Below are 20,989 nucleotides of genomic sequence, written 5' to 3' on the forward strand. Positions count from 1 at the left end.
ATCGCCCTCACTCTATCACCCTCATTCTATCTATCTATCGCCCTCACTCTATCTATCGGTCATATCGCCCTCACTCTATCTATCTATCTATCGCCCTCACTCTATCTATCTGTCTATGTATCTATCTATCTATCTATTTATCTATCGCCCTCACTCTATCTATCTATCTATCTATCTATCGCCCTCACTCTATCGCCTTCACTCTATCTATCGCCCTCACTCTATCTATCTATCTCTCTATCGCCCTCACTCTATCTATCTCATTCTGTACTCCACCACCTGGTCTTCTAAAAGTACAGCCCTGCCACCTTACATGCCTTTTCCAAAGGTGCCAGGATACAGGAATCCTGCAATGATCTATCATCTCCAATGTTGCCTTCAGAGGTTTCTGGGAGAGGGGATCTTTTAAGTGGATGCAATTTGTTTTTATACCTGACCTACTCCACAGTGTCATTTATGAGGCCAAATTAAATGCAGGGGTGCAGGTTGTCAGCTGGTCGCCATGCCTGCTTCCAGCAGACTCAGCAGCTATCACCTGCTTCCAGCAGGCAGGTGATAGCTGCTGACTCCGCCAGTGGTGCCAGTCAGCAGTTATTATGGACTGCATGGCCATGCGATGGGGGTTTCAGGCCAGTGGTGGATTGGATATTTATATAGCCGTGCTGTCCCTGTGGTCCTGTCTTTTGCTGTGCTCTGCCTGTTTAGCAGAACACAGCACCACTGTTTGTAATGGACATTTCTGAGAGTTTTCATTTCTATTACCTACAAACATAGCACGCATATTAGTAGACTGCAAGTAAAACCCCCAGAGTTTAGCTGTGCTATTGAATGGTCAAAGATCCTCTGTTCAATGGTACTCATTTTATCGACCCTAGAAGGATGAAAAGCTATGTAAACTCATGTGGAATGAAACAAGTGAACATGTGAGTATAGGAGAGCAAACACAGATCCTTGGAGTAGGCACATTAGCTCCTTGGGCCACCAGTGTAATATATAACTGTTACCATACCTCATGTCCCAGTAAGATAACGGTGTTCGGACAGTGTAGTAGCACACACAGTAGAGTGGTTTAGTGATACTGCCTGTCTTCAGAGCAGCCTGTGACCGAAAAGGGGGCTCTCTGTAAGCTCACTGACTCCTAGCACTCACTGCAAACCATGCTGAGTGCTCGGGTGGCAGCTATATAAGCTATATAAATATTACATTGCCACCAGTTGACCCCGTGATACTCCGGTCCTAATGGAGCAGAGCCTTTGAAAGTCAGCAGTATAGTATGATATTGACAGAGCTCTCCCTGCCAGTGCACCTCCCTGAGCCCGCGGCACCTGTATACAGTAGTGCAGCTGACCTGCTGTGGCTGCCATTAATAAATACAATTGATGCTTCATTCGTTCTGAGCTGCCTTTAGTTTCCTGTGTCTGAGAGCTGTGCAGCCGCTGCCTGGCTCCCTTCTGCTCTGTTTTCAGTTGCAGGCCTTGGCTGGCAGCTATGGGGTTAACGCTGCTCGAGCAGGAGCAGTGTTCGCCGCTGGATCTTGAAAGCGCATGCGTGTAATCACACGCATGCGCAGTACACGGTCAGTAGAGTGGGGTGCTTCAAAATACATGCAGCCAAGACATGGGGTTTCCACGCATGCGCATAATTATGCGCATGCGTGGAAACGCGGGGGTGTAAAGACAGATGGGGTGGGTCTATCGATAGTACACCTGTTCTAACTAGACTCTATCTATCTATCTCTCTATCGCCTTCACTCTATCTATCTCATTCTGTACTCCACCACCTGGTCTTCTAAAAGTACAGCCCTGCCACCTTACATGCCTTTTCCAAAGGTGCCAGGATACAGGAATCCTGCAATGATCTATCATCTCCAATGTTGCCTTCAGAGGTTTCTGGGAGAGGGGATCTTTTAAGTGGATGCAATTTGTTTTTATACCTGACCTACTCCACAGTGTCATTTATGAGGCCAAATTAAATGCAGGGGTGCAGGTTGTCAGCTGGTCGCCATGCCTGCTTCCAGCAGACTCAGCAGCTATCACCTGCTTCCAGCAGGCAGGTGATAGCTGCTGAGTCCGCCAGTGGTGCCAGTCAGCAGTTATTATGGACTGCATGGCCATGCGATGGGGGTTTCAGGCCAGTGGTGGATTGGATATTTATATAGCCGTGCTGTCCCTGTGGTCCTATCTTTTGCTGTGCTCTGCCTGTTTAGCAGAACACAGCACCACTGTTTGTAATGGACATTTCTGAGAGTTTTCATTTCTATTACCTACAAACATAGCACGCATATTAGTAGACTGCAAGTAAAACCCCCAGAGTTTAGCTGTGCTATTGAATGGTCAAAGATCCTCTGTTCAATGGTACTCATTTTATCGACCCTAGAAGGATGAAAAGCTATGTAAACTCATGTGGAATGAAACAAGTGAACATGTGAGTATAGGAGAGCAAACACAGATCCTTGGAGTAGGCACATTAGCTCCTTGGGCCACCAGTGTAATATATAACTTACCATACCTCATGTCCCAGTAAGATAACGGTGTTCGGACAGTGTAGTAGCACACACAGTAGAGTGTTTTAGTGATACTGCCTGTCTTCAGAGCAGCCTGTGACCGAAAAGGGGGCTCTCTGTAAGCTCACTGACTCCTAGCACTCACTTCAAACCATGCTGAGTGCTCGGGTGGCAGCTATATAAGCTATATAAATATTACATTGCCACCAGTTGACCCCGTGATACTCCGGTCCTAATGGAGCAGAGCCTTTGAAAGTCAGCAGTATAGTATGATATTGACAGAGCTCTCCCTGCCAGTGCACCTCCCTGAGCCCGCGGCACCTGTATACAGTAGTGCAGCTGACCTGCTGTGGCTGCCATTATTTAAATACAATTGATGCTTCATTCGTTCTGAGCTGCCTTTAGTTTCCTGTGTCTGAGAGCTGTGCAGCCGCTGCCTGGCTCCCTTCTGCTCTGTTTTCAGTTGCAGGCCTTGGCTGGCAGCTATGGGGTTAACGCTGCTCGAGCAGGAGCAGTGTTCGCCGCTGGATCTTGAAAGCGCATGCGTGTAATCACACGCATGCGCAGTACACGGTCAGTAGAGTGGGGTGCTTCAAAATACATGCAGCCAAGACATGGGGTTTCCACGCATGCGCATAATTATGCGCATGCGTGGAAACGCGGGGGGTGTAAAGACAGATCGGGTGGGTCTATCGATAGTACACCGGCGCTAAGGCAGCTGAAGTCCCGGGTCCCGTCCCGAGTGACCACCAGCGCTGTGGAGCTCCCACGCCGAGACACACCCGATGGCTGAGAGGGACACGGACGAGGCAGAAAGAGCACGGTGAGTGGGAGGGAGGGGGGGGTTGTATCTGTGTGTGTGTGTGTGTGTGTGCGCGCCCGTGAGTGGTGGGGGTGCGTGCGTGGCTGTGTGGGGGGAGGGGGGGTGTGTGTGGCTGTGTGTGCGTGCGCTTGTATGTGCCTGCGTCTGTGTGTGTGCCTGCGTCTGTGTGTGTGCCTGCCTGCCTGCGTGGTACCTGCCTGCGTGTTTAGGTGAGAATCAGAGGCAGGGGATGTGCACGGCGGGGACGTGCACGGCGCCGGCTGGGCGTGCGCGCTCACGAGGTCAAATCTCGGCCTGAAAAAGCGCGTGGCACTTTGCTGTATTCCCCTAAAAGTAACTACATTAGTTGTCTCGCATAGACAGCAAAAGCTTCGCTTTTGTCTAGCGAGACCTAACAATGGGGCATTTTATGTTAAGGATATGAAGATTAACATTCTAAGAGGATTAAAATGGAAGGGTATGCAACAAACATCTAAGTTTTATCTGTGAAGTCCATGCTACCGATGTTACTCATACACTCGAGCTGCTGTACACTCACTTGCAAATACCTCAGCACCAAAAAGAAGAACACACAAGGAGATACTAGACACTCCTGGACAATGAGCCAAAAGCTGAGGCTTGAAGTGGGGGTTACTGTGCATTCAGTAACCCTGCATAGTAAGAATGGGTGATCAATTGCATAGAGTGCTTGTAAAGCCAATGGAAAGAAAATGACAGCCTAGTGGCCAAGAGTGGAAAGGTGATGGAAGTACCAGAGATCAGTTAATAGTGAGAATAAAAAAATGAGCAGCCTGGAGAAATATGTTCTTCCATACGATCTATATTAAATATTTACTCGGGTACTTTACGTTGCTTTAAAAATGTAGTATACATGTATTACTGGAGAGAGAGTTAAGCATGCATTAATATATATATAAAGGGCATTTCATTCAAACTTTATAATTTGAAGTTTACGTGGACTACTTTCGAGGTCCCTTTCATGAAGTATATAATTTATTTAAGACGTTAAGAATCATGTGCCCCTAAACACAGAAACACCCAAGAATTAACACTGTCACACTTAGCACTACCAATCTATATATATATGTGTGTGTGTGTCATGTGGTGTGTTACTATATTTTAAAACTATTGACGTTTTACCTACTGACCAGGCACCAAATGTGGGCAACCAGAGAAGGTTATCTCTCTGCACATTGTAATACAAACATGCTGGTGAAAAGTCACTTCACTCTCAAGTATCTTCCCTCTGGAATTCTCATCCAATGACCATGGACTTTGATGTGGATTCTGAATTATCATTAAGGACTGAAAATACACCTGGCATAAGGACTAAGGCTTTCTATTTTAACTCCGGTATTACTCTTTATTCTGCCTGACCTCCTCTCTGCCTGTCAACCTCAGCCCACTGATGCAACCGAGAGATTGTGGGGGAATTACCGACAACGTATAAATCATTAAAATGTATGTTCTGCTTTGCAGCACAGTGCAAACGTCCGACAATATTTCTCTGAGTCTATCCTAGAAGGACAATTTGTCGAGTGCCTTAAAATCCTCAAACCTATTACAAGTAAGGTTTGGTACTACTAAAATCAAGTCAGACTCAACTTTATGAACACTAGCTCCTTAATGCATGCTCAGGAAAGGAGGTGTGCCTCTACAATTATACCAGATCACATCTCATAGGCAAGTGCTTCTATTCCTGGGTTGCAAGGTCCAACAATGGGTCACTCATATATAGCCACTTCAATGCAACGGTAAAGATGGTGTCCCTGCCGTGACATGTGGTCCAGGTGGCACCATACTGAGCGCCGCTCCTTTTGAGAAGCTGATGTCGATATTAAAAAATACCCAGTGTAGGAGCTCAAAGCCACGCTTCCTCCCATCTGCAACGGACAGTGCACCTGAAATCAGCCTCTATTAACAATGAGGTAGCATTTGCCCTTCTGTAATGGTTAATGCCACCTGAAAAAAACAGAAAGATTTCCTACCATCCTGGGATGAATAACGAATCTAAACCGAGGCTAGTGATGTTACTGTACCCTATGCGTCAAATGTACTGAAATCGTGCAGGACACCGAAAGAGCCCCCCTTATGCCAGCCGCCCAAAACCAGGTAGGAAACTCCCGATCATAGGCTTACCTCCCGTCTCCCGACAGAAGATCTTAAACATCCGACTACCTTTAATTTGCTTCCGACTGTAACCAAACCAACTTCAATATGCTGAGCCAAGCAGGGGTATCAGAAAGCTGGCGATCAACTGACTGACAGGTTACTGGGCGGTACTAGAAGGCCTTTGCGGCAGGACTTCCCAGTAAACCCTGTCATTGGATAGAAAACAATGAACCGCCTCGAAAACGAAAGCCCACCCACCAATGCCGTAGCGCCACCCCTGATGCTATACCGGAAGAGACTGCTTGTTGCCACGGAACTCGAGGCCCAGCCGCACATGGGCCGGCGGTCCAGGCTGTTCGCGTTAGGTGCAGCTGTATAGGGAAGCGGAGGTCGACGAGTTCGAGCGAACTCACTGACACGAACTACAAACACAGAGAATGGGCGCCCTCCGCTGGAGAGAGGATAAACAAGCATTTACAATGCAATGGTTTCGCCTTTGGAAAAGTTTGAGCTATTGGCATTGTAAATGTTAAAATTTGTATTTATGATTTGGTTTTGAATACAGATAAATAAATGTCATTGTCATTTACATTGTCATTAGCTTAATCTTTCGCAACTGTGAGACCTATTGTACCCTACGGACGAGCTCAGCAGACAGCAATTACTACTACACACACACACACACCCAGAGCCACACACACACACAGGGACGTCCTGGATCTTTTGTATCCCCATGATAGTGAGACATCTGGCAGCCTGGGCATGACCCCGCAAGTCTGATATTCCTCTCAGTTCAGGTGTCACGGTAACTAAATTCCTGACCCGGGAAACGTGGTGGGGTGGTATTTCTAATCCCAGCGTTGCCACTGCACTACAAAATGTGTGTTCTGGGCAAATTCATTTAGTACAATATGGCTGAAATTGAAAATATGTAGGTTTATGTAGCTCGGTCCCCAATACTCCATTGCATCATAAGCCACATCAAATAAACCTCTGTATCCATCAGAAAGCATTAGACAGAACACTGATTCCACATCCAACATAGTGCATACATACTATGATGGTTGGTATTACTCTGCTCCTCTCAGCAACAAGCACACCAGACAACACATTAGACACTACTCTGCCTATGCAACCAACACAGCTCACATATTCCATATAGTTTGGGATCAATGCACTAGTAACATCGTGCAGTATAATAAATAACAGAAGTAGCCATGCATGCAACCTACAGGGGGATGCACTTGGATGTACAGAGTCGGGTGGATTCAAATAGTACTTAGAAGCTACATTAGATAACTGGGAAAATGCAATATAACACACTGGAAGGAACACTACGTATTTGTATCACACACTTCCATAGTTGGACAACGCAACACATTAGTCAGAACAATGCACATATATCAAACACTGTTTGAAAACAATGAATAACACCCTACACCAACACCTGACAGCTAACAAGACTAAAAAGGATACTGTGGACCTTAATAAGACAACATAGTCTCAGTTTCCTCCTGCAGATACCTCAAGCTGAGTAATACCCATATCAATCTTCAGGTGGCACATACCTGAAACTGAGTAAGATCTCTGGTTACCCACACTATAATCAAATATAAACACTTAGCATAAAGCATGCCTAAACTGCCAGTGTTGGTGCTGACACACAAAACATACTATAGTGTGTGATGAATTCTCAAAACCTGAGGGAGAAGTTACCCGAACCTGAAAATGCTACATGGCCATACTAAAGGCTATACAGCACTATACAAATCTCTGTTAACATAAAATAAAGTTATCAGTGGGCAACAACAGACTCATATAAAGCCCACTATGTACGCATTTGCAATATAGGTTTAGTAGTGCATACTCGGTATAAACCTAGCACCAGCCACAACGAGAGACCTAACTGCTTACACAGACACCACTGAAAAAGAAATGCCTGTTGCTCTAGGTTTCTCGTTTCGTGGTTTTGGAGAGTTTCCACGACACTCTGTTGGGACAGAAGACCTGACGGCCTGATAATCACCCAGAGGTCTCTTATAGCAGACATTGTGTGGAAAAAACACGGACTACATCACCCGGTGTGCTGGGAAAGAACCTGAATAGTTTGCTCAAAAGCAGCAAACCCGTGTTTCATGAGTAGCACCGGCAGCATCATTAGGACAGGCAGGTCATTACCGCAGCTAAATGTTCAGGTCCCAAATGAATAACTGCACTCAGACAGCGAGCACTCGGGAATAAAATGGCGGATGATGTAAGCAGCCATTCTGGTGTATTTACTAGCTGTGCATCACGGGTTTTCGGATCTTGGAAACGTGCATTTCTCAACGTGCAATATTTATGAGCTCTTTTGTATCTGTTATTATTGACAACGGGACTAGCTAGTAACCGGGTTTATTTCTAAGAGACATCCTGGTTCAAAACAAGCCAGAAACAAAATGAGAGGTTAGATATAAACAAATACACATCACATACGATGCCCTAAAATTGAACTATTAATTACACGTTCGAGTTTCAAATCCGTGGAATGTTGGGTACATAGCGGAAAATCTGTCTTCTACAGAGGTTCAAGCACACTGACGAAAGGACACTTGTCGTGCCCGGCATCTCGCTGTTTCCCGCCAGGGCCGCCCCGCTCTCGGACATGTTCCGCTTCCTAGACTGCCTCCCAGACTCCGTCCAACCAATGGCGGCCATGGAGCGGCTGCCGCTAACACTCTGTACGTTAGTTAAAGTAATCCGGGTGCATTCTCCGTTCTTTATGTGTTAAAGGTGCAGCCCTTGCCGGCGTTACTCACATTGTCGTCCCCGGAGAGGTCGGGGTTGCTATTTTCATCGCTGCTTAGCTTCTGCTTCTTGCCCGGCATCTCGCAGTTTCCCGCCAGGGCCGCCCCGCTCTCGGACATGTTCCGCTTCCTAGACTGCCTCCCAGACTCCGTCCAACCAATGGCGGCCATGGAGCGGCTGCCGCAAACGCTAACACTCTATCCACATAGGAAATAAGACAAGAACAAGCACCTACGAGGACACAGGGGTCGGGAGAGGACACGAACGGCGGGAGGGGGCGGGAGACGACACGGAGGGCGGGAGGGGGGCGGGAGACGACACGGAGGGCGGAAGGGGGGCGGGAGACGACACGGAGGGCGGGAGGGGGGCGGGAGAGGACACGGACGGCGGGAGGGGACACGGACGGCAGGAAACGTGCACAGGACAGCGATGGTGGGGCGGGGAGGCACACGGAGGGGGCGGGAATGGACAGCGCATCTCCGCCCAGGGAAAAAATCTCGGGAACGCCCCCGAATCTGGTCCGGCCTTGACGGACAGATCCGGCACTCAATGGCTAGCCTCCATTTATGGAGCTAGCCAATGAGAGCCGGGGGACGTTCCCGAAGTGCTTAGTGCCGACATAGGATTTCACCTGCGCTGAAAAGCTGCGCAGAGCGCAGCCTTTCGGCAGGCGAAACCCAAAAACGGGGATGCTTTTCCAGACCGCCCCTGTGTGAGGCGGCAATTGTTTGTTTTCGAAATTTTATATAGCGTGAATTTAGCTCACGAGGATTCGAGCGCTTTATATGAGCACCGTAGTAATACAACAGATTCAAAGTTTAAGGGAGAAATGGCTTTATTCAAGGAGGCAGCACAAAACCAAGAGTGTTCAGAGATATCTCCACTCTCCTCCGACTGGTGCCACTAACGTTCTAGAATACCCAGACATGCCAACACTGAACAGACCCGATACGGACACGGGGCTCTCGATTGTTTAAGTCAAAAATGGCTTTATTTTGGCTGCCTCTACTTTAATAGAAGTCCATGCAAGAAATATTCTCCCTGTTAATTTTGTTTGAAATCTTTCACTTTCCTCTTCTAAAATGCGAACGCGCTACTAATGACGGCCCTGAGAATACTGTTTGCCAGTGTCGGTTTGGTAACGGAGGCATTCGGGCAATGCCCGAGGGGCCGGGGTCCGAGTTCCAGCTGAGGGCTGCTTTTGAGCAGCCTGGGGGCCGATTTGGGCGGTGTCTCTGTTCGACTATACCGCCAGCGGCCTAGTGGGTGTCTGAGTGGCCTTTCTGGAGGGAGATGGGCACTCATTATCTTCCGTATAGCAGCAACAGGTAGAGAGAGGTGTCAACCCTTTTCTTTCGCTGGGCCTCCCATTAATGTAGGCGGCGCAGGGGGCCTGAGCAGAAGTGGCCTCACTTGTTTTCAGGTGTGTTTCACTAGTGTAAACTGATGCATTTTTTTACCCCCCCCCCCCCCCCCCCGCCTTTTTTTTATGTAAAATTACGCTGAAAGCAGTGATTTGAGGGAAGGCATTATGCAAATTTTTTTTTTTTATATGCGTGCCCGGGCCGATTTTTAATCCCAATCAAACCCTGCTGTTTGCCCATCCCCCGCGCGCTTTATTAAAAGCAGTCAAGCGGGTGGAGAGGGTGGATCCCTACTGTCTCTCACGTGCCATACCATGGCAGTGCGGACAGTGAACCGGACTCATTGGAGGACAGGTGGTACTGTGTAGTCGCTGCCCACTCTGGTTATTTGATTCCTGCGAGCCTGCGACACACAGTCCTCCTTCTGGCTGCCCTGTCCTGCTTTACTCCTCATAGCCCTGTCCCGCTGAGGTCCTGAGTCTGGCCGGAGTCTCACTCACTGTGTGTGGAGACTAGTCACGCTCGGACACCTGACCTCACCCACGCAGAGTTGGGCCCGGAGATGGCGTGCACCACTGGCCTGGCCGCCGGCACGTGGTCTGCATGCTGAGGTGGCCCCGCGGGCGCGTCCCGGCTCCGTCCTCTGCTGCTGCCTGCCTGAGAAGTGGCAGTCCAGGACGGTTGAGACTCAACAGAGCAGTCTGACCGGGGCCCTGCAGTGAAGTGAGTCCACACGTGTGAATTGTCTTGTGCGAAGGTAGGATCATAGGATGTAAAGCTCAGCGCAAACAGCAGAGTCTATATTAGGTGCCCATGCAATCCCAGGGGGAGGGGGCCCAGGAGATGGGGACTCTGACTGGCAATCAGGAAGGGACGACCAAGCACAAACTCACTGCCCTAGTCGTAGCGAAAGGGGCAGCTAAAAGTTGTGTGTTCCCCACGCCGTCAGGCCCAGTGCACCACAAGCCATAGAATTTGTCAGAATGGATTGCTTCCAGACCCCACAGTGTACCATTGCGACCAGATTGTGCATAAATGAGTGAGTCCCTTAGTGTGTGTGATGGGGCAAGGCCAGACAACGCCACTTTTTCAGAGCAAGTTTAATGAAAATTTGTTAAATCTCATAATGCACATGGTCGTACATCTGTTATGCTTAATTGGTTGCAAACATTTTATGATGTGAAGGCTTCTGCAGAGGTGCCCAATAAATATCAGGAATTAATAATTAGTGAGAACTCTGGAGGTTAAAGTATTTGTTGGAGAGATCTCGGTTTTGATCTGAATCAAAGTAGTTTAGAAGGTGAATGTGTTTCCTGCAAAGCACCTCATGTAATGTTCAGATGACAGATTTTTTTTTCATGTAGCTAGGTTAGTGGGCTACTGCTTTGAACACAGATCCTTTTGTTACTTGCAGTTCATAATTAGTAAGCCTTTTAATATTGCACAGTGAGCTATGTAGGATATGTGATTGCTAGATCTTTTAACCCTAACTGAGCCATGCAACACATCTTGTGCAATGATTTACACACTTGCATGATTTATTGTCAAAGTTTATGGTATGTAAAGCACTCTGACACCCTTCATTACTTTGAGTAGTTCTATAAAAGAAATAAAATAGTTTAATTTAAATTCTGTGTAAATATTATATTTGAATTCTGTGTAAATACTTGGATAGACCAACACATCTGACATTCTTACATTTCATGCTCTTACATAAAGATACTGAAAAAAGTCAAGCATGCCTCTCTTAAATACCTGTGAAGATATATGCTGTGTACTTTTGTTTCCCTCCGTTGCATTTAAGTTGAGGTTCCTGGCCACTCGATCAAAAGGAGGCCCGATGGCCCCTTAACTTGGCCTTTATCTTTAAATGAAAAACTGGGACTAAACAAAACATGGATCCCTCCAGCAAATACATTATCCTCCATAGTTTACTTACCAGGGGCATGCATATGTGCAAGGGAAAAGACCATTCTGGAAGTTAAATGAGATGTTGTTTTTTAACAAGTGTAATATGCATTTTGAATCAATACATCATGCATAAAGACTTTCTTAAAATACAGTTTAGAGGGAGCAGTAATTTGCACAACACTATTGCTGCCTTTTTTAATCTTTGTTTTCTACTATTGTGATATGAGCAGTGCCTGTTTCACGTTACAAAGTCACAATGAGGACTGGTCTTAAAAATGAGTAGCATTAAGACTCGTGCCCAGTGAACTCCCTCTCACTATCTGTATATTAAATAGAATGTATATTTGTCCTTAAAATTGTTTCTGATGACTATTTCCTCATAATGTGAGACTTGCTACTTTGGGCTGATTTTTGGGCGTCTAAATGGTTGCGTTGGGCTTAATTTGGGCTGATTTTTGAGCGGCTTTGGGCTTGGGATGGGTCTGAAAATCTGGCAACACTGGCCGCACATGGGCCGGCAGTCCAGGCTATGACCATTAGGTGCAGCTGTATGGGGAGGTGGAGGTCGGTGAGTTAGAGCGAACTGACTGACACAAACTCCAAACCCAAAGAATGGGTGCCCTCTGCTGGAGAGAGGAAAAAGCTGGGTTGCTTTTCCAGACAACGCCTGTGTGAGACGGCAAATGTTTGTTTTCAAAGTTTTATATAGCGTGAATTTAGCTCATGAGGATTAGAGCGCTTTATATGAGCACCGTAGTAATACAACAGATTCAAATGTAAAGGGAGAAATGTTTTTATTCAAGCAGACAGCACAAAACCAAGAGTGTTCAGAGATATCTCCACTCTCCTCTGACTGGTGCCACTAACGTTCTAGAATATCCATACGTGCCAACAGACCCGATACGGACATGAGGTTCTCGATTTTTTTTAAGTCAAAAATTGCTTTATTTTGGCTGCCTCTACTTTAATAGAAGTCAATGCAAGAAATATTCTCTCTATTAAGTTTTTTTGAAATCTCCCACTTTCCTCTTCTAAAATGTTGGCATGTATAAATACCCTCTTTATAACTTATCTTTTTTTTTTACTTTCTTTATAACTTATCATCCCCTCAGCTACCCATGTCTCATTCGCCACACATCTTCCCCTTAATAACGTGACAACACAACATTTGAATATTACTTATCCCAACTTAAATTTAGAGTAACACAATACCACTACTAACATAACGGAGGAAGATCATTGCAATACATTTCTTTTATAAACTCATCTTAAAGTACAATCTATCAACTTATCAGGAAGACTAACCCACTCCACCAAATGTGGTAATTTTGGACGTCAGCATCATCCTTCCTAGTTCCATTTTAGAATTGACATCAGGGCAACACACCTATTCACAATCTTCCTCACAATTACTAGGTTACTTCCACTTAGACTCAACTCCAGCACAATCTCGTGATCATCACGAGAAGCAGTCCTAAAATCTTCAGGAGGAGCAATATCCTCTTCCCACAACACATTATGATTAACAACAGTATCCATTCCATTCCTAGACGGTTCCCAACACGTTATCCTGCTGTACCTAGACTTCCTACCAAAAAGCCACACTTTACCATCACTCAGTTTAGCAGAACACCCATACACCTCCTTGCCCTGTCAAGTGTAGTAACAAGGTACACACATGTAGTAGTTCCATAAAGTTCATTGCATGTATCTCCATACAACCTCTAATGCTCTATGGACATCCATGCAACATTATCCTTAGTAAATGGTTCCTATCCTTGAGAAACTTGAAGGGACTATACCCTGTTACAGCAGGTGTAATCCGATAGGCCCATAACATCTTACTCGGCTCCTTCTCCCAATTCTTTCCAGAGTTTATGGCAGCTTGTATACTCCCCATGATCACTCAGTTAAACCGCTCCACAGCACCGTTACTCCTAGGATGGTATACAGCAGTGTGTGTAAGTTTCATTTAATTCCTACTTAAACATAAACTTTGGTATCCCTTCTCTCTGAAAAACTCTTTCCAGAAAGGAAATGACTTCATTAGAGTCCATTATAAGCTGAATTTTTACTTCAGGCCACTTAATATGCACATCCAGAAGAACTATAAGAAACGTAGGAATCCTACTAGGATCCAAAAGAGCCCCCCGGATGTCAACGGCTAACTCTACCCATTTACTGTTCGGTATATTCTTGATTCCTAGGAGAGGCCTAAAACTATTTGCCCCATATCCGCATTAACACACTGCATGCAAAATCTCATAAACCTTTCTATGTCTGAATCAATACCATGCCACCAATAAGAGGTATTCACTCTTTTCTTTGACTTGGACAATCCCCAAATGCCCTTCATGGTCAATGCTTACACTTCTCATTCTACGACTTTAAGGAGGCATTACCCTCTCTCCTCTAAGGATGAATCATTGATTACATAAAGAAACCTCATCCTTAAGTTCCCAATAAGACCTACACACATCCTCAGGATCTTTCTTTAGTGGCCAACCATTCATCACATACTCTTTTACTTTCTTCAATACATCATGTTTTTCATAACTTGTAATCCAGTCTCTTTCCACAATAGCAGCATTGACCTCCATTAATGCAACCTGTAGTCATCCCACTCACAAGGTTCACACTCTGTCAAAGGTCACAGAGATCTGCTGAAGTAATCTGACATCCTATTCCTGTTGCCTGGTAAATACTCCACATCATACATGTAATTCAATAATCTAAAAGACATCGTGGCAACTCGAGGAGGTGCTCTCACTGCGTCCTCAGTAGTTAGAACTTTTATTAGTGGTTTATGATCCATACGCAAAATGAATCTCGCACCCCTCAGGTAGTGCCTGAAATTTTCCATAGCACAAACACATGCCAACATTTCTTTCAATCACTGAATATATTTCCTCAGTAGGAGAGCATGGACGAGAGGCAAATGCTACAGTATATTCACTTCTGTTCTCAGAAAACTGTGACAACACAGCACTCACTCCTTTTCCACTGGCATCCATAGTCAAAACACATCTCATTCAATTTTGGCAGGGAAAACCTGTCCACCACAATATTTTAGAACCTTATCTGCCTATTAGCCCTCCTAGCCACGACAAGAGGCTCCTACCATTCTGCACACTGCACAGGCTCAATGATTCCAATGTTTAACCAGTTATTCAATTCAATTTCCACTTCTTTCCTGTCACTCAAGGGAACATTTTGTACTCTGCGACAAATTGGTTTGGCCCCTTCTTTTAGTACAATTGTATGTAAAAATCCTCTTAATTTCCCCACTGTACCTGAAAATACCTCTGGAAAGTCTTTACGCTACTTCTTCTCAACACTACGACAGGCTCTTCCTACAGTAGAACTTTTCCCTGCTACTAGGATCTAGAGTGATTCCCAAAGCTCTTTGGTCAGTCCACCTTAGGACAGGATGACCCTTAGCAGCAACATACAATTTGTCTATGGTCATTCTATGTTTGAATTAAAATTTTAAGGTCCTGAACCCCAACATAGGTATTTTCTCCCCCGTGAAGGTTACTGGTTGGGTGTCTGATTCTCTCAATTCTTTTTCCAAAACACCAGTAAACTTTTCCTCCCAATCTTTCTCATCAGTGATGGTATAGGGTCAGCTAGTATCTGCCACAATCATCAATTCCACTCCTCCGGTATTAATTAAAAATGTATGTTTGTTCTTCAAATTCACTTTGAGATTCAAGACTGGATAATCAATCATTAAAATCCCTTCTGCCCCATTAAAGTCATCCTCGTTCTCATTTGACCAATCAGAATCAGATCTTTCCGATACCACAGTCACTGTTTGAGTGTTTGTCTTCTTACATACTTTAGCAAAAGGACCCATAACTCCACCATAAGCGCGTTTGATTAGGCCAATTCTTTAATCTCTTGCTAAATGATCCTTGCTACCACATCTATAAGTCCTCGGACATCTATCATTGCTAAAATTAGCATTCTGTAATTTGGTAATTGCTGTTTTAAAGGTAGTATTACCCCTTTTCTTTGAGTTATGACTAATGTTAGAGACTTTACAAATAGTTACATTTTCTGTAGCAGGAGAATTCCTAATTGCTGCTTTGGCATACCTTTTCGCTAAGTATTTTTTTTTTTTTTTTTTTTACAATAGCTGCAATATTTTTGAGAGAAGAATCTCCACTCACCCACAACCTTTCTTGTAAATTTGTGTCATTAGTATGCATAATGACTTGATCCTTAATAAGTTCATCATGCGTAGAGCCACATTTTCAAGAAATGGATAGTTTCTTCAGAGCGGACAATCCTCAAAGTTCTCTGATTTTCCTTTGGAAGAAATGATACCTATAAATAGCCGCACTAACAGCTGGCTGATAATAGTTAGCCAAATATTCTAAGGCATGTTTAAACTGATCTGTATATTCTCCTGTTCTGATTTTGTTTTCCATTTGACCAAAAACTCCAAACCTTCTTTAACCAGACCGTGCAGTAAAAGTTTCCTTTTCCTTGAGGGAGTGAAATCCTCGGAACTTTCCTCCTCTAGTGCAGCAATATAAAAAAAAATATTCCTTCCACTCTGGCCATTTTATTTGCAGTTTGTCAGGAAATGGTAGGAAGGGTAAAGGAGGAGTCAGAAAAAAGGTTTGAGCACACATGATTACACCCAAGTTACGCAATATTCAATAATTGGTGTCTGAACGCCAGTACAACTATCTCACACCGGCGTGCAGTAAGGTATGTTCAGTCCCAACAATGTGTTGTGACACACAATTTAAAGTGCAGAACCAAGGGTGTATCACCACAGTGTAGTATTCCTGCACAAGGTGTGTGTCTCACCATGGATGTTTCATTCTAACGAATACTGTGACACACAACTAAACATGCAGGACGGTGTGTGTATCACCACAGTGAAGTGTCCATGCTGAGGCTCAGCTTTGTAACTACTACTGCCTCCTCTCTGCAGCAACAATGACACAAGCTGGATAAGGTGTGTGTATCACTGCAAGTTAACGTTCATGCATTATATAATCCTATCTGACATGGCCCAATCCAAGATGGCCACAACATAGTTCCTTGCGAGCATATATTGCCCCCCGAAGCGAAGTAGATAAGTGCTCCATTCAACAACCCCTCGCGCTCTAACAGTAGCTTATGGCCCAGTTGGGCTCACTCCAGCTTGCCTAACCCAGGCCCGGACTGGCCGTTGCGGGCACCGGGCAATTCCCCGGTCGGCCGCAAGGGTGGGGGCCGTTTTTGGGCCCTTGGGGGCCGTTTTTGTGACAGGGCCGTTTTTGCAGCAAAGCTGCAAAATCGGCCCTGTAACAAATTCGGCGGAAAAGCGGCCCTGGTAAAGAGCTTGGTGGCATTCCCCCCCCCCTCCCCCAGGGGGTGGAGGGGGGGCCGGCCGAGCACTTTGCCAGGGCCGGTTTTGGTTCCCAGTCCGGCCCTGGCCTAACCTCAACGTAATTGGAGTGAAATTGTTCCTGCCGCAACCCTCCCCGTCGTTCCTGCACTGCCTGCCACACTCCGAGGAATCCGCCTCCACTCCAGAAAACTTCTGAGGAAGCCTTAAGGAAGCACCAAGAAGTCTTAACAGAGAAGAACAGCAGCTTGATGGTAGGGACGTCTGCTCGTCGCCAGTTCTGTAGTATAAACGCAGACGTAAGTTAAGTGAAGTGTTTTCTTTGTTCAAGCAGGAAGCACAAAACCAGGAGTGTGTTTAACTGTATCTCCGCACTCCTCCAACTGCCACCACCAACATTCCAGAACACCCCCTTTATAACCTATCATCTCCAATACAACCAATGTCACAAACACCACAAGCACCTGAGCACTTTACACAAGGTCAGATTCATTTTTTATTTTATTTACAGGGAGATTAAGATATTTTGCCTCAAATCACAGAATGTTGAGCCAACGCCCGAACTCAAGCGTGGTTCGCTAGTTTTAAAGTCATCAACTCTGGTTGTTGTGCCGCATCTCCTACCTCCAGTGGGTAGGGACTCTCCAAGTCGAGGAGCATAGAGAGTATATATTATCAGGTGCCTAACAACACATAGCTGCAAAGTTTTCCGATTGCTTATGTGTAACATTTCCATAGTTTCTGTGTTGTTATAAGTGACATTCTGCTATCTTATGTGTGGCACTTCGAGTGGCACATTCTCACCTGCAAAACCAAGCAATAAAGTCCATATAAAGAGCTGAATATCATAACTTGCCACTTTTCGAGCAATAAGAAGCACTAGCCTTGATGAATAGTCCATTCTAACATCATTAACACCCATTAGAAGTAGCAAGACCTAACCCAGTCCATCTTATTTCGATTAACAGTATCAGAAAAAGTGAGTATCACCCAGCGTGTTCAAACCCTATACACAGCCAGATCTACCCTCATTAATACGGCCCAACCCCGTTTACATCCATCAAAGCCAGCAGAGTCAGTTCCAAGACACTTTGCATTAACTAGAACCAGTGTGACCCTGCCCATTCCAATGTAGCCTCATAAACACCCATCAGAGCCAGACTGGCCCTGCCCATTCCCCTAGTTGCCCTATGGCAGTCTGAACCAGCCAGACCTGCCCAGTGCATTTAAGCAACATAAATAGCCATCCATCTCACCAATTCAAACCATGCTAGCCACTTCCGTTTCAACCAGAACCAGCCTTAAATTTGGTTGCCTTCTGTCCAGTTTTTACCAGCCTGGCCAGTATTTTAATGTTCTGGCCAGTACACGTAATTAAGAAAATCACCCTAAGCTGGTACGAGTTCCTCGTATCGGTACATATTTAAAACAGCAACCATGAGTAGAAAGAACCTAAAATGTGTTCTAGAACTGCCTTACAGGTCAGTGACTGATAATTAAAGTAAACACAGGTGGAAAATCAGTTTTAATAATGATTAGGGATAATGTTATATAAAATCCCATTTATCAATTACAGGCTTGAGGGCGTGGCCTGGCCAAGATGGCCACTCAACCATGAATCTCCGGAGCCGCCTCTTCTAGTTTGCGGCCTGCCCCCATTTCCCAGCTGTGTGGGGGAATACGCTCCGACCCCTGGAGCTGCTGGGCTGGTCCGCGTCCCTCTGACACCTGGGTCGCTCTCACATCATTAATAAAGTATTGCAGCCTTTCAGGAATATGCATTACTATCAGAATTAACAACGCCATTACATAAACCATGGTGCAGAACCGCCTTAGGTAAAGCATTGTTTAAAACATAGTGAATAATACTTTGAAATAAAGCCTTGTTCAAACCATTGTGAAAACACTTTTAAATAAAGCATCTTTCAGACATACTACGTGTGTCTGTGTATTTTTTAAGAACTTTCAGTTTAAATAAACTGGAGCTATAGAGTTAGACCCTAGGGAAACTTTCAGGTTAAATAAACTGGAGCTATACAGTTAGACCCTAGGGGGGCAATGCACTCCCAGCTGTAGGCTAAAAGCTCCATCCTCGGGGGCTGGCAAATGCTTGATGGGATGGCAAGGATGGTCATCCTTTTCCAGACCCTCCAAACTTAGGGCCAGTGCTTCTTGTAATACGGTAGGTTTCCTCGTGGGTGAGCTGCTGCACTCCTGTAGCTCCCCCACACTCTCCTGGGCTCGTTGGTAGAAGCAACTTTGCCAGAATCAAGCCCCGCAAGGCATTATGGGGTGCTCCCTCACATAGAATGAATATTTAAGTAGCAGGTCTGGCAGCTTCCTTTCTGGTGCTGCGCTGCCTCGCGCCAAACTACTTTTCCTTTTCCTTTTTTAATTTAGTTTTTTATTTGTTAAGGGTGGCAGATCCCACCCGGTACCCCCATGCCTTTTTATTCAGGGGACAGCCCATGGAGCCCACCCCTGACTGCCCCGGCTAGCTCCCCAAGTGGGCAGCACCTTCCTGTGTTGCAGCGGGAGCCAGCAGCTTTTCTGTCCTGCCTGCTCCTGGAGACAGTGCGCTTGCTTTGGTGGTGTCCCCTGCCTCCCCCCTCAGGCACGGGGAGTAGGGCAAACCTGCCACTATTGCGGAGAGTTCCCCCATTCCCATTCTCCTTGTCTTTTGACAGGGCCCAAAGGTGGGATGGCCCCCAAGCATAACCCTGCCTGGGAGTTTGTATCCTAGGGCCCCCTGGAGTTTAGGGAAGGGGCTCCACGCACACCCCTTCCCAGGGCTTCTTAATGAAAAAAGCTCCTTGCGTCACCCCCAGACCCTGGCCCACCCTGGCAGTTTTACACACTTTGTAGCGGAACTCCACACGCTCTGTGTCACCACTGGGAGATCAAAGGTCAAATCTTTTGCACTCGCATATCTCGGGTTCCGTTGGGGGTTATTTGGCTTGATCTTGGACTCATTTTGCTCAGGGTGGAAAGTCCTAGGAGTGGCTTCCACTGGCTTCTTGTGCCAGGCCTTCTTCATGTTAAACTCTGGTGCTTCTTTCCTCCTGGGTGTAAAAGTTCAATTCTCCCCATCTAGTCCTTAGGGTGTGTAAGGGGACCAGCCTAATGGTCCTAGGGAGAGATCTACTGGTCCTGGCGTCAACTGTACTCCAAGTTCTTTGTCCAGGTGGGCATCAGGTGGTTCCTTCTTCCAGTTTTCCAGGGCTACCGCCGCCCAGTCCCAGTGTTCAGCTCCATAAAAAGCACTCTTCCCCATTGTACAAGACCTTTTAAGTGGGGGCTGAAGGTTCTAGAAGTCGGGCACTCTTGCCCAATCCTAGGCCGCCACAGCCATTCATCACCCCTGACCCAACCCTCCTGCACAGCATACTGGTACAGTTCAAGATGGTGCCCTCCAGGTGTCACTGGTCACTTCTCCTCTAGGGGCCTCAGTTCAGCCTCTCATCTGACATCTGTGCCAGAGGCTTCCCTACCAACACTTCAAAGAGGGACCCCGTCCTGTGTTGTCTACCAAGGTCAGGGCTCTCTCCTTTGTTCAATGGGCTTGGGCTGTCCCATCCTTGCTACAGTGTGACATCTAATTGATTGGTGCAGATTTTTTTAACCCACTCCTTCCTACTCAGAAGCTGAGTGAAGCACTGTTAATTGCTCAGTTTGTTTTTGCTGCTGGAGAGAAATGTAATTAACTTGGCCCAGCAGGGTGACAAAAATCCTGGGTTCTGATCTTGAGATGAGGCACAAAAATGTGACAATTCTGGCTGGCCCAAAACATGTATAGAAACCTTTTTGGAATGTGCAGATTTGATCTTGATGCACATGTTCTGCAGATTTCCCCCTATGTGTATAATAAAGTGTCACTGCAGACAAGACAGCAAACCACACTGACTTTCCCTAAGAGTGAACACTAACATTATGCAGCCTACCCCAGGTCAATATCTAATCCTGCATAGTCCCCTCTGCAACAGGCTACCTATACACAGTCACCAGGCTTCTCATGACAGTCTCCCACGCACAGCCTTTACTCAGGTGTGCACAGGTGTTCATGTGTAACCAACCAAGTGCCCCTTACCATTGCAGCAGCCTTCCCTTAAAAGGTGGTCACTGGCGGTAAACATGCACAG

At 46.0% G+C, this 20,989-nt stretch overlaps 1 protein-coding gene across 4 annotated transcripts in view; it reads right to left on the bottom strand.

Moving 5' to 3' along the window:
- The window catches only part of NT5C2 (5'-nucleotidase, cytosolic II), a 509,579-nt gene that overhangs the window by 482,096 nt on the left and 6,494 nt on the right, over positions 1 to 20,989 (bottom strand). Inside the window, exon 1 of one of the 4 annotated variants that reach the window (XM_078643688.1) lies at positions 5,466 to 5,676. The exons of 1 other annotated variant lie outside the window; for it this stretch is intronic. The gene's annotated coding sequence lies outside the window, so the exon portion shown is untranslated. Of the gene's footprint in view, positions 1 to 5,435; positions 5,677 to 20,989 lie in introns of those variants that run through there. 2 more of the 4 variants (XM_078643683.1, XM_078643686.1) reach the window with 2 other exon arrangements.

Source organism: Lissotriton helveticus, chromosome 5_1 (genome assembly GCF_964261635.1).
Source record: "Lissotriton helveticus chromosome 5_1, aLisHel1.1, whole genome shotgun sequence".
Taxonomy (NCBI): Eukaryota; Metazoa; Chordata; class Amphibia; order Caudata; family Salamandridae; genus Lissotriton; species Lissotriton helveticus.